This window comes from Sus scrofa, chromosome 1 (genome assembly GCF_054392235.1).
Source record: "Sus scrofa isolate SSC_HxYL_T2T_F1_AM1 chromosome 1, Sscrofa_HxYL_maternal_Yorkshire_Landrace_v2.0, whole genome shotgun sequence".
Lineage (NCBI taxonomy): Eukaryota > Metazoa > Chordata > Mammalia > Artiodactyla > Suidae > Sus > Sus scrofa.
The window spans coordinates 87,825,966-87,838,713 of record NC_139383.1 but is presented as its reverse complement, the minus strand read 5'-3'; the positions used below and the strand labels follow the sequence as shown (position 1 = coordinate 87,838,713).

Sequence of the window (12,748 nt, the reverse complement as noted above, 5' to 3'; positions counted from 1 at the left end):
TCAGGAACCCTTGAATATAGCCAGTAAAACCAAAATTCAAATAAAAAAAAAAGAGAGGGGGTACTTTTCTAGAAGCGTTTCATCACATTTCTCTTAAAAAACTTTTGTTGGCTATCCATTATGTGTGACAGTTTGGAAACTTTTTAAAGTTCGGAACAATTCCTTCAAAGAAAACAATCCACAGAGAAACGGTGTTGGAAATATTATTAGAGTTGCTTGGATGGAAGCCATGACAAACTAGGGAACCCTGCTGTCCACAGGGAGTGGGGGTGCCAGGAAGAGTTGGGTTCTAAGCACAGTACTCCCCTAACTAGACTTTTCCAGCTGCAGAATCCTCGTCTATAAAATGAAAAATATCACATATCTTGCTGAATCATCATGATAATTAAATGAGATAGTTATTTGAAGTATCCAGTGCATTAAGTTGCAGTAAGAGGTCACCAAATGGTATCATGGCAGAAAATGTGGACACTCTGCCCCCTCTCCGAGGACCTCCATTTACCGATTTAGTGCATGCCACCGTCCCCTTCATCAGCACTCACATTTGCTTTGGGGAGAGCCCAGGCCAGGACAGGTGAAGGGCCTTAAAACTGACATCACCAACCCACAGCATCCCCATGGCCCTCACCCCATGACTGGCAGGTGCCAGACAATGTAAGTCTTCCCTTTCATGATCATTCCCCCTTAGGGATCAAGCTAAAGCCACCTGTGGAACTTTGCTCAAGAGGAAGACTCCCTACTGGACTCCTGGCCCTTCCCTGTCCTGATGCCCTACCTCCTAATGGGTCTCCCAGGCATGCATCTTTCACGAAGTATTTACACATGCATACCTCTCTTGGGGCCTACCTCTGGGCAAGCCAACCTAAGAGGGATCAATGGATGGTTATGAGCATGGCCTACAGGCCACTGCATCATAAACCCAATTCTATTTTCAACCGCTCAGCCCCACTCCATCTTCTCCATGGCTTCTCTAATTCAGCCCCAGAGGAGCCACAAGGCCTTTACGGCATGATGAATGTGCATGCCTTTCTTCTTTCGGTTTAGAACTCCTTTCCCTGTGAGAAACACCCACCATCCTTCAGGACCTAATTCAGATCTTTCCCCACCCCTCTGTGATATGCCCTGAAATTCCAGCAGAAATACTTGCTCCATGAGTCCTTAAATTTTGTACCTATCTTTTCTATAAAATATACCATATTGTATCAGTGACTAACTATGTCTAGGGACCCAGAAAAGTGACCTGATTCTATTTACCTTCGCATTTCACCCAGTTCACCCAGCCATCTTCTACCCACCTTCACCCTGTTCATGTACATGCCCAAAACTCCAAACCCTTAAAACCAGACATCATGACTTGGCATTCAAAACCTCCTAGGCTTGTCCCACATCTGACAGAACACCCCTGGCAGGTTCTGGGGCAACCCTCCCAGACAAAATACAATGCAGTTTCTTCCATGAGAGAAATAAGTGCTCACACAAAATGAGATAAATAAAAAGTGTACACAGCCTCATATCCATTTTGGTCAGGTTTTGCCACTAAATGAATTCAGGATTTTTAGAGCTCTTTAGATTTCAAATTTATAAATTAAAGGTTATAGACCTTTAATAGAAGCTCAATATATGATTATTGAACTGGACTCAAAAAAACATCTTCTCAATTTTCTTTGCACTAAATCTCTTTTCCACTTAAATCTACTAAGAGCAGATTTTTAAAAGCTCCTGGATACAACTGGTTTTCTTTTTTTCTTTTTTTTTTTTTTTTACCAGAAGCTAAGATTCACTTCCAGAATTTTTCCTCTCCCAATTCCTGGAGAAATAGATTATGCTCTTTTGCTGCTGCTCTGAATGTCAGACCCATGAAGTTAGGTCTTCTACATGGACCTATAAAAATTTTGCAGAGCCTGAATGCTACCAATTTGACTTTCAAATCTGAGGCTAGCAAATTACTTAAACACATTCTTTCCTTGGTTTGCTATTAGTAGTCTCACAGACATGAAAACTAAATCCCCCAAAGAGATGGACTCACAGCTGATCACTGGTAACATCTAAGAGGATGATACCCCATGCAATCCCTTTCTTTCATAGAGGATGAAACCAAGGCTCAGAGAAGTTAACTGACTTTACTTGCATTCAAGTAAGCAAATCTTAAAACAGAAATGAAGGTGTCTAGGGTGAGTATTCTTTTCTCCTTGCTATCTTGCCTCAATAAAATAGTTCTAACCCTGATAATTCTAGCCTGATATTCTGAAGGCACAGTTATCCTATTCTGTTCTCTGGTTTGCATACGTGGTGTACTTCCTGATTCTAGGTAGGAAGACTGTTACTTGAAAATAGTGATAATAGTAATTTCTCCTTTAGTGAATCTATATATGTCAAGGTCTGTACTCACAGCCTAATAAAAGGCAGCTATAGGTGGAAGATATCATTACTATGGGTAATTACGGTTCTAACAAACATGCAACAAAGGCTTAATAAAATTATTTTTTAACTTTAGATTTTTTTTAATTATATTTACAGTGAAATAAAAAATACTAGGCTTATTAAGGCTCAATTTCTTAATATGAAATGATTCCAGAGTTCAAGACCCTTATAACCACTTATTGAAATACTGTCACTCATTTAAATGCCACACACATTTTAATTTGCTGGCTCTATAGTATCATTAAACAGGGATTATGAATTAAATTCTAATCATGGCATTTAAACATGAAAATATCAGTTCAAGGAAATAGCTCATTGTAATGTGTGTAACATGAAACTTGAAATATGATCCCCTTTTTTCAAGAGTTGCAAATATTTCCCCAAGTATCAGGTAGTATTAAACTTCATAAACTTCAGAAAGAGGCAGTAGGTTTTTTTAGCTAAGTTTTATGGACAGAAAAACTAGGTTGTGTGAGGTGAGAAAAGAACTTTTCAACTGTTTCCTATTTCACCGTATATCCGGAGAGGATTACGTCCTTCACTGGTCACCCTCTTTCTTCCTACTGTAGGGAAGGTGAAGAGAAAGATAGAAGTGCAGCTGTGGGTCCATACCTGCACAGAGTGTGAAAACAGTTTCCCTCTAACTCAGGCCATTTGGACTACAAACAAGAGAATCTAAAAATAGTCTCCTATCAGTTCTTTCCTTTAAAAAAAAGGCACTGGGAGTTTCCATCGTGGCACAGAATAACTGAACCGGACTAGTATCCATGAGAATGTAGGTTCAATCCCTGGTCTCACTCAATGGGTAAAGGAGCTGGTGTTGCCATGAGCTGTGGTATAGGTCACAGACGTGGCTCGGATCTGGCATTACTGTGGCTGTGACATAGGCCTGCAGCTGTAGCTCTGATTCGACCTAGCCTGGGAATTTCCATATGCTGTGGATGTGGCCCTAAAATGAAAAAAAAAAAAGGCACTGATTATCTTCAGTGAAACATGGGATCCCCACAACACATCAAAGTTGCTGTTGATTGGAAGTGAAATCAACAAGTGGCCATCCTGAGGTACCCTGTTACAATGTCCTGTCCTCAACCACTGATGACAGACTCAGTCCCTCTCAAAATTAACAAAGTAGAGCTCCAAACAAATGAAATAAAGACCACTGAAATAAAATCCTACCAGAATTTAAGTGAGCTCTTGTCCCACTAAGCCTCCTGTGGACAAGAGGTAATTGTCATATTGACCTTCCATGGACCACACCAAGTGGTTTCTTCATGAGACTGGAACAGCTTCATGTTTCATTTCACCAATGATCAAATTTCCCAACCATTGTAATTAGAGCAGCCACTGAGCTCTCTTAATAAATGATAAATTCAAAGTCAATTCCACACACCACCTAGATTTAATTTTCTATTCATCTGTGTGGCCCTAAAAAGACAAAAATAAATAAATAAATAAACAAACAAACCAATAAATAAAACAGTTAATCGTCCTAAACAGCAACGAGGGCTTTCCAAGTATAATGATTACCTTCATCATAGAGATTCAATCCATGTCCCTTCACCTGAATCCAACTCTATGCCCACCCTGAAACTATCAAAAAGACATTATTTTTGGTTTCACTATCTAAAATTACACAGCACTTCAATAACTTGATTGTATTCCTCTCCAGGGAAAGTCTCACATAATCTCATAACAAACAACTTGCTGCCTCTATTGCAGTGAAAAAACCACCTCTCATTGTTTTGACCCTTGGTTCAAAGGATCCTGTCGTTCTCAGGCCTGTAGGAAGTTTATATTCCTCCAACAGCAAAAAAAAAATCACAAACCATTATGTATTAGCAAACTCTTCGGTGATTTTTCATATATCTGAAATTATAATAAAGGAAAGAATCCAAACATTTTCTTTTTTTTTTTTTTTTTTGTCTTTTCTCTTTTTAGGGCTGCATCTGAGGCATATGGAGGTTCCCAGGCTAGGGGTCCAATCAGAGCTACAGCTGTCAGCCTACAGCAATGTGGGATCCAAACCACATCTGAGACCTACACCATAGCTTATGGCAATGCCAGATCCTTAACCCACTGAGCAAGGCCAGGGATCAAACCTGCAACCTCATGGCTCCTAGTCGGATTCATTTCTGCTGCACCACGATGAGAACTCTCTTTTTATTTCTTTCATTTTTTTTCTAGAAATTATGTTCATCTCCAGATGTTAGAAACATATTCTTCAGGAAGCCTATATAATCTTTCAAGTACGGCCTTTGGCTTTCCTGGAAATGACAATTCCTAATCAATGGAAGTTGCTTTAAAACTTTAAGCATGAAAGAAGAAAATAAGTCAGTTTTTACTTTTTAAGATAACCCAAGTCTAGAGTTTATACATCTATCTGTCTTTCCCCAAATGAAGTAAATAAGAATGAAATCTTTCATTTTGCTTTGTGACTCTAGGACTCTGGGAGAATCCAGAAGACCAGAGTCATAAAACCTTTTAAATATCCTTCTATGACATGACCTGAGAAGAGAACTCCAATCTTATGGAAATATTAGAGTATAAGTGAAGTGTTTCCCAAAAGTGAAGGGCATCTTGAAAGAAAATAATTACCTGATAAAAAGTAGGCTCCCATCTTGAATTTTCTGAATTAATCCTGATTACACAAAGCTTCCTCAAGTATCCCTGTAGTGTATTTCTAAATGTATTTGTGTTTTTAAAGCAATTTTCGCTAGATTAGCCAGGTGTGATTTGTGGAAGAAGATTTGAATTCCTTTTAAAGTGAGATTTAATAAATTGTTTGTTACTTCCCAGGGAAGGTATTAAAAAACTTGGTGAAAGTTAATAAATAAACATGGTGAAAGTTAAATTACATTCTCAGTTTACACACTTTTGTATTTTCAACTGCTAATTTATTAAGCAGTTGCCAGAATCTCCATTCTCTTACAGCCCCAAGAAGCCCCCTTGTGCAAATACCTGTTGACAAGTAAAAATTAATGAAGCCCTAAATGCAAAGAACATTTATTCTGATTAGTTATGCCGTATTTGCAGCTTAAACTCCAATGATGTAGCTGGGAAAAGAAAATGCTATTTAGAGGCTTAATCTACAGGTATGTTCAACTCCCCATTCAATCTCAAGGCTCTTTTTAATACATTGACAAAAAGTAACTGCCCTTATTCACTTCTGTTAATCTATCGTGTGATTTATGACTAGAACCGGTTAAGGTCCATTTCTTGAGAATATATTTCCTTGTGACTCAAAGACTCAAATAAGACTGCTCTTCACAAATCCCTATTTGATGGGCAATGCTCATAGAAGAAAATAAATGACTTCCAACTGTGGTGATACTAAACTAAACTGCATTAATTAATACCTGTGTGAAATAAGCAGTCTTACTTGTTCTGGACCAAAATGGCACAAGTTAAAGAGAAAAGTCTCCAACTTTGTAGATTCTTCACATATATCAATGATCATGGCAATGATGGCACCCCTTCATTGAGTGTCTATCATGAGCCAGGCCTTGAGCTAAGCACTTTATATACTCTCTACACTGTATAATTTCTGTACTCACAATAGCACTGGAATCCATTCTTTCCTCAGTTCCAGGAGATGAGACAGTTTGGCAATTATTAATGAGTTATTCTAGAACATACAGCTACAACGTGATCCAATCCAAGTCCTTAAGCTTTACACCAAAGGCTTCTCATTTGAATGGATGATATCCTGAATTTTGATTCTTAGATTGCTTTTGCTAGTATGGTGAAGAAAACATGATTTGTATTGGTTTTATAAAAAGGTATGCATGCCTGTTCCAGGTGTTTCTTACTGGTGAATACTTCCTAAATATGAGGTCACTTTGAGATAGCTTAAAGTATAGAATAAATGAAAATAACTATGTAAAGAGCCCTTTCTCAGTCTTCAAGGAACCTTTGGTAAGTGACATTATTTTTAAACCAGTAGCTTAAAATGTTGATTTTATTTATTAAACTGGATATGTAGGCAATCTAGTTTATCTTATATTTCTGATAGAAAGATTAATTAGAAAAATGCCTTAGGAAGGCAATATTTTTGTTTGTATGCTATCTTGCTATATTTACATGGTTATATCATATAGTAACAGAATGCCTTTTGCCTTTTATTTATGTATGTATGCATCCTGTATTCTCACCAAGATACTCAGGATGAGAACTTTGTACTTGTCTTCCAGGGTAGCTAACACAGAGAAACCCTAGATCCTGTTAAATACAAAATCACTGATTGTTTTATCCCATTCATAAGGATCAGAAGATGAATAAGATGACACACAAAGAGGTAAAATACATTAAGAATGAGTAGAAATGTTTTGGTTGGTACCTCTTTCAGCTAAGGTGCCCACAGCCTAGCTCTCACTTGACTACTAATTTTTGTAATATCAAAACGTGTTCTATAAATGCAAACTCCAGAGTAACAGTGCAGCCAGGAAGCAGCATTGCAGGTAGTTATTTGAATTCCAGTAAATGGAGGCTGAAGCTCTCTTACTGCCAATACCTTGCCTCAAATGGCTTTGGTAGCACTAGGCATGTCCCAGGGGCATACAGGAGCGCCAGCATAGGAGCTGACCAGCAGAATCAGAGAACCCCAGAGGCCACAGATTAGGCTGGCCATGTGCTCACATATTCTGTCCTTACTTGCTTTCTGTCCAGCTTCAGACAGATCACTGAAAGTCAGGGCTGCACTGAGCTCCACTGGACCCAAAAAGCCCCTGACTGTTTGCCTCAGAACTAACACAGGCCCCTGAGCAGCACCACTGGAGCTCAGGGTGTCTGTGGGGCAATACTCAGATCACCTGCACCCATTCCTTCCTCCATGCCCAAACACTGAGCAGGAGGAAGATCCTCCAAGCAATAAGGGAGCATCTCCTTGGGAGATGGTCCCTGGGTCGCCACCATGCCTAGGACCACTGATGCTGCTGTGAAACAGCACGATTAAGGGTCCTGCAGGGTCACTGATTGCCTGAGGGTTGGCGGAGGCAGGTGGGGCGGTTCAGAGGTGACTTCCCAGCCATTCTGAGGAACATTCCAGAATTCTTCCTCCTTGGCTTACTTTTAGGCGCCTAAATTTGGTTCAGTAAGTACAAGATCTGAAGTAGTGCGCCCTCTCGGCATGCAGGGCTAAGTGAGTGGAGTGAGCTGAGCTGTCAGATGTGTGTGGGTTCCACTGCAGCTCAGGGCATCAGCCCATCTCACAGAGACCTGCAGCCTGCCTGCTGCTGCCAGATTCCTCTTCCTGTCACAGGGTATGAAGCATACAACCACACATCAAGGCTGAGCCTTGGCAAGATACGTAAATGCTGATTTCCATTTCAAAGGTGTTTTTATCTGTTTCAGGAAGACATATCATCTGCTCATTAAACATCCACCTATAATCAGCCTTGATGCAGAATGGACCTTGATCCTCGCAGATTTTGCTTGAAAGTTTTAAACCCTCCTAATCTTGGGCTTGTTCACATCTAACTGCTAAGGTTTTTAGCTGAGTATTCAGAAGCCATCAGCACTTCATTTGATCATTTAAATAGAGGAATGCATTTTTTCCTCTTGACTCCTTTAATCTTTTCTTTATTAACAAAAAAGGCCTCAGGTCAAAAGGTAGACAGGGATGTGAAGGGAAACACTGATCTCTTTGGAGGAAAGCTCTGTACAAACATAAGGCATTATTGCATCTGACCCTTCCAAAACTGAGCTTCCTGTACTTTACAAAACTTCCACCTCCTTTAGGGCTTTATGAATAATTGAAAACCCCCATATTTGTGCCTTCCTAAGTACTTCCTGCATATTTTTTGTATTGCAGGACAGTACAGTGGAGTGTAGACAGATTGGCTGAGCTCATACCCCAGCTCTGGTAATTTCCAGATTTCTTAACCTCTCTGTGCCTCAGTCTGCTTATCTGTAAAATGCTCACATAATTGTGCTTATGTAATAAAACTGTCATGCAGAATGTGTTAATACATGTAAAGCATTAGAACAATCACTGACACAGGTCTGGGTTCTCTATCCTGTTAGCTCTGACTTCTCAAAGCGGTCTGTCTAAAATGTCTTAAGATTCAACTCAGGTTAAACTCTGAGTTTTCACTCTTGTTACTGAACGAAGTACATTTGCCTGATGTGAAGCAAGCCACATGCTGAGATGTTGTGGCAGAGAAAGAGATTATTCCCAATAGAGCCACATCTCAGACCTACCTCCTCAAAGGCTTAGGGACAGGGATATTTATGAGATAAAAAACAAGGTATGCTGAGGATGGGAAAAGCTAATTGGAAGTAAGACAAGATGAGGTAATCAATGTTCCATGCAGGCCTATCTGAGTTGCACGCATCTTCATCATATACGTGTTCAGAAAATGGCAGTGTTGGCATGACCAGAGGGTGGAGTTTTTGGCCTTCCAGTGTCCAAACATTATCCATTGGACATGTGTACAGTCCTGGTTGAATGTTTGGTGGTATGATGGGTCAGACCTGGGCAAGACTAGCTCCATGTTTCTAAAAAACAATTTAAGCAATCATTATTGTAGCATCTGTACGTCAGAGGTATTACCTCTAGAGGAGCATTAAAGGAGTCTTGTGATATATCATCTAAGCTGCATGAAGCTGGAAGGGTAGGCAGTTTGCAAGCACAAATAAGGCGAGCTTGATTGGTGAAGGCAGGTTACAGGATATTATTTATTAAGCAAGTTATGGTTTAAGGGATGTAACTGGTGACTGCCCTTTGCTTTATGTTCTTCGAAGCCATCGATCATCTGATGTGTCTACCTGAGCGATAAGATTCAAGTATGTCACCTTCAGGAAACTCTTTCATTTTTTCTTCAGTTTTGGTGTTTTATTCTATAAAATAGACATAATCATGATGCTTATCTCACAGGATTGTTGTCTAGCAAATGTGATAAAGAATGGAAACCTGTGTGGTGAGTTTCTGAGGCTGGAAGAATAATGCCTGCCAAGTGAAGTCAGAGCCTGTGGAACAGACAGGGTCACTCTTTGCAAGGCCACAGTATAATGATCAGGGTCACAGGGTCCAGTCTGGGATCTCCAAAAGGCTGACACAGGAATGGTTGGGAAATCCAAGTCAATATAGCACAGAGAGGAGCATAATAGAGAAATAAAAAGAATTAACATACTGGAGCTGGCAAAGGGAAATCAAAAGAGTGCTACTCTTGCTAAGAGAGCTCTCTAAAATGGAGCCAAGTGGCCAAGGAGGAAGCAGGACCACTGCCTGTCTGCCTGGATGGAATTGGAACTTTTCACCACTTATTCTCTTAACTCACTCAGGCAACCAGATCATCTGCACAGTGCTTCAGAAACTCACGCTATTTATCAGCCCCTGACCCTAAATAACTGGTGACAGGGCAAATATTTCCTTTTTTTCATCAGAGCCAGTTGTAATTCTTGCAAGACAACTTTTAACAACCTTGTGGCTTTTTCCTTTAAGGCCCCAGACCCTCTTCCCTGGAACACTCTTTCTGTTTTTACCTGAGTCTGTGTCTCCCGAATTGTAATTCCTAAGTCCCAAATAAGGCACTTTGTTCCTTTGCAGCCTCTGTGTTAATCATTGTTCAACAGAGCAAATAGGAGAATTTTCCAAATTTTTTGGTCCCCAAGCCGGGTTCTCTCCAGCATATGATGTCACCTCTTTGTTCCAATTATGTAAAACACATGATGAGGGATAGTTGAATGCTGCCTCTATGGAGGAGAAAGATTGAGACATTAGGGCTTCCCACAGTGGGAGGACAAAGGGGAGGGTTTGGTCACAGAGCAAGATGTCTAGATGAACTGGCACTGTTCCCTCTTATCCCACTGAAATCCTCATCTAGCCCTCTCAATAAGGGAAAGACATTCAGGAATTGGCTGAAGAACCCTACCGGAACTGGACCCCAAACAAACTGACCTAATATTTATTAACACAGAATTAGTTAAGTTCCTACAGAACATGAATGGAAGGCTGCTGACAGGCATCATTTGGGGTTCAAAGGTCAAGTTCTCCAGCTTTTCCCTATCAGGAGAGCTTATGGTAGAAGTTTTCTAGTTCAGTGAGTCTCAACCTTCCTCTCCACCTATCTCACCTGGGGACTTGCTAGAATATAGATCCCTAGACAGGGCCCAAGATTGTGTATTTCACCAAACTCCCCTGTACTGCCATTCTTTGCTGCTCTGAGGATCATATTTTGTAGAATAAGGTCCAGTCTTCTGGGTGAATCCTGCAGAGAAAAAGAGTCTTGATAGTGGGTAACCTCAGTCTCAGAGCTTTTATAAGAGGTACAAGCTCATTTATTATCTTTCTATTTGGGGGAACACTCTAAAAGCTGAAAAGGTTTGCCCAGGTTCAATCTCCAGGAATGGGTAAATCGGTCTCACTATTACAAGAAGTTGTGTGCTGGAAAGCAAGAGGTTAGGCTTCCCTGCCATTCTGTCTGAGTGTCCTAAAGAGCTCATCTTCCAGGCATCGTAGACCCCTGTGGGATTGTGTCACAGTTTTACCAGTCAGAGATGCCAGGTCAACCCCAGTGGTCCCATCAACCACTGGGTTGGAGCCAAAACACCCAGCCATGACATAATGGATGTGACTGAATAATCTCTAAGGACTCATTATGCTCTAAAGAGACCTGATTCCAGATTCTGGCTGTTCTTGTCAAAGTGTGGAGGAATTTTTTGGTCCTAGCTGCTGTTTCTTTTCATCAGATTTAATGCATACTACCCAAAACAAAAGGGGGGGACTCCAATACTACATGCTCATCCAAGCGATGGCGGAGATGGCACCCCTTCTGAGACATCAGTGATGGTAAGGAATTTAAATGAGGCATGCAGTTAACCTAGGGGAACATAACCTCCTGCAAAATCTGTTTTAAAAATGTCTGCACAAATAGGCATGTGAATTCATCCCTTTTCTATGGCACAGAATAATTCACTTTTCCTTTTGACCTTGAACAGCGGCGTATGATCCTTTAGAATAAAAAAGATTGTCTGTCTAAATATACTGAACTGCCCATGCTTACCTCCTCCAACTGTTCACTCTCCTGTCTCATTTTCCAGGAGCCTCTCCTAACATCATCTTTGGGTTTTTTGTTTTGTTTTGCTTTGTTTTTTTGCTTTTTAGGGCTGCTCCTGCGGCATATGGAGGTTCCCAGGCTAGGGGTCCAATTGGAGTTACAGCTGCCGGCCTATACCACAGCCACATCAACATGGGATCCAAGCCCCGTCTGTGACCTACACCACAGCTCATGGAAACGCCAGATCCTTAACCCACTGAGGGAGGCCAGGGATCAAACCCGCAACCTCATGGTGCCTAGTCAGATTCATTTCCACTGGGCTGTGAAGGGAACTTCCTAACATCATCTTTGAACAGATTATTTTATTTAGGGGGTTCTTTCTTTTGTTGTTGTTGTTAAGGGCTGCACCTGTGGCATATGGAAGCTCTCAGGCTAAGGGTCGAATCCTATACCACAGCCACAGCAACACGGGATCCAAGCCATACCTGCTCATGGCACACAGCTCACAGCAGCACCAGATCCTTAATCCACTGAATGAGGCTAGGGATCGAACCTGAGTCCTCATGGATACTAGTCAGCTCATTACTGCTGAGCCACAACAGGAACTCCTATGTAGGGATTTATTTTGTTTAGACTTTGTTGCCTATCACTATGCTAGAGAGCCCTTCACCCCACAGGGGCAGGGATCTCTTTTTGTTGTTGTTTATTGAAAAACTTAGATTAGTGTTTGGTATATAAAAAAAAGAAACCCTAAACCATCTAAAGTCTAAATCCAAACTCCATGGGAAGAAAGAAAGTAAGATAAACAAGGAGAGGGAAAAAAGAGACACATTTGTGCATACAGACTGAAGTGCTGCATTATGCATAACACCTGCTGGATGATAAAGTCTTCAGAGTATTAGAATATGTTTTACTAGAAATAGTCATACTAGCTAATGTCGTTTGTTTCATTGGAAAGATATTTAGAATTCAAAAAGAACGAATAGCAATATCTTCAGCAAAGTAACTTATTATAACTGCTTTAATGATAGAGGAAAACAGCAGATGAGAGCAGACCTTTTATTTTTCCCATATTAACTGCAGATATCTGCCTTATTGTTTGTCAGTACTTCACTATCTTCGAAGACAACAGAATTTCAAGAGACTACCAAATACTGACAAAACAAAGCCTGGTATCTTCAGGGTCCCCAAAGAGGCAACAGAAGAGGTAAAAGTGGAAGCGAGCTCTCAGCAGTAGAAAAAGCTCATGTTACCTGCCCCAGAGACTAATCAGAAGTTGTCTTCTCTAGTCCACTGTGCCAGGCTTGTTTCAATTCCCCACAAAGCCCTTC

The 12,748-nt window shown here is 40.7% G+C and overlaps 1 long non-coding RNA gene across 9 annotated transcripts in view; it reads right to left on the bottom strand.

Moving 5' to 3' along the window:
- The window catches only part of LOC106508944 (uncharacterized), a 768,001-nt gene that overhangs the window by 450,176 nt on the left and 305,077 nt on the right, over nt 1-12,748 (bottom strand). For 2 of the 9 annotated variants that reach the window (XR_014807850.1, XR_014807839.1), the window contains one exon: nt 9,904-10,113. The exons of the other annotated variants lie outside the window; for them this stretch is intronic. This is a non-coding gene — a long non-coding RNA (uncharacterized LOC106508944). The remainder of the gene's footprint in view (nt 1-9,903; nt 10,114-12,748) is intronic. 9 annotated transcript variants of the gene reach the window in all.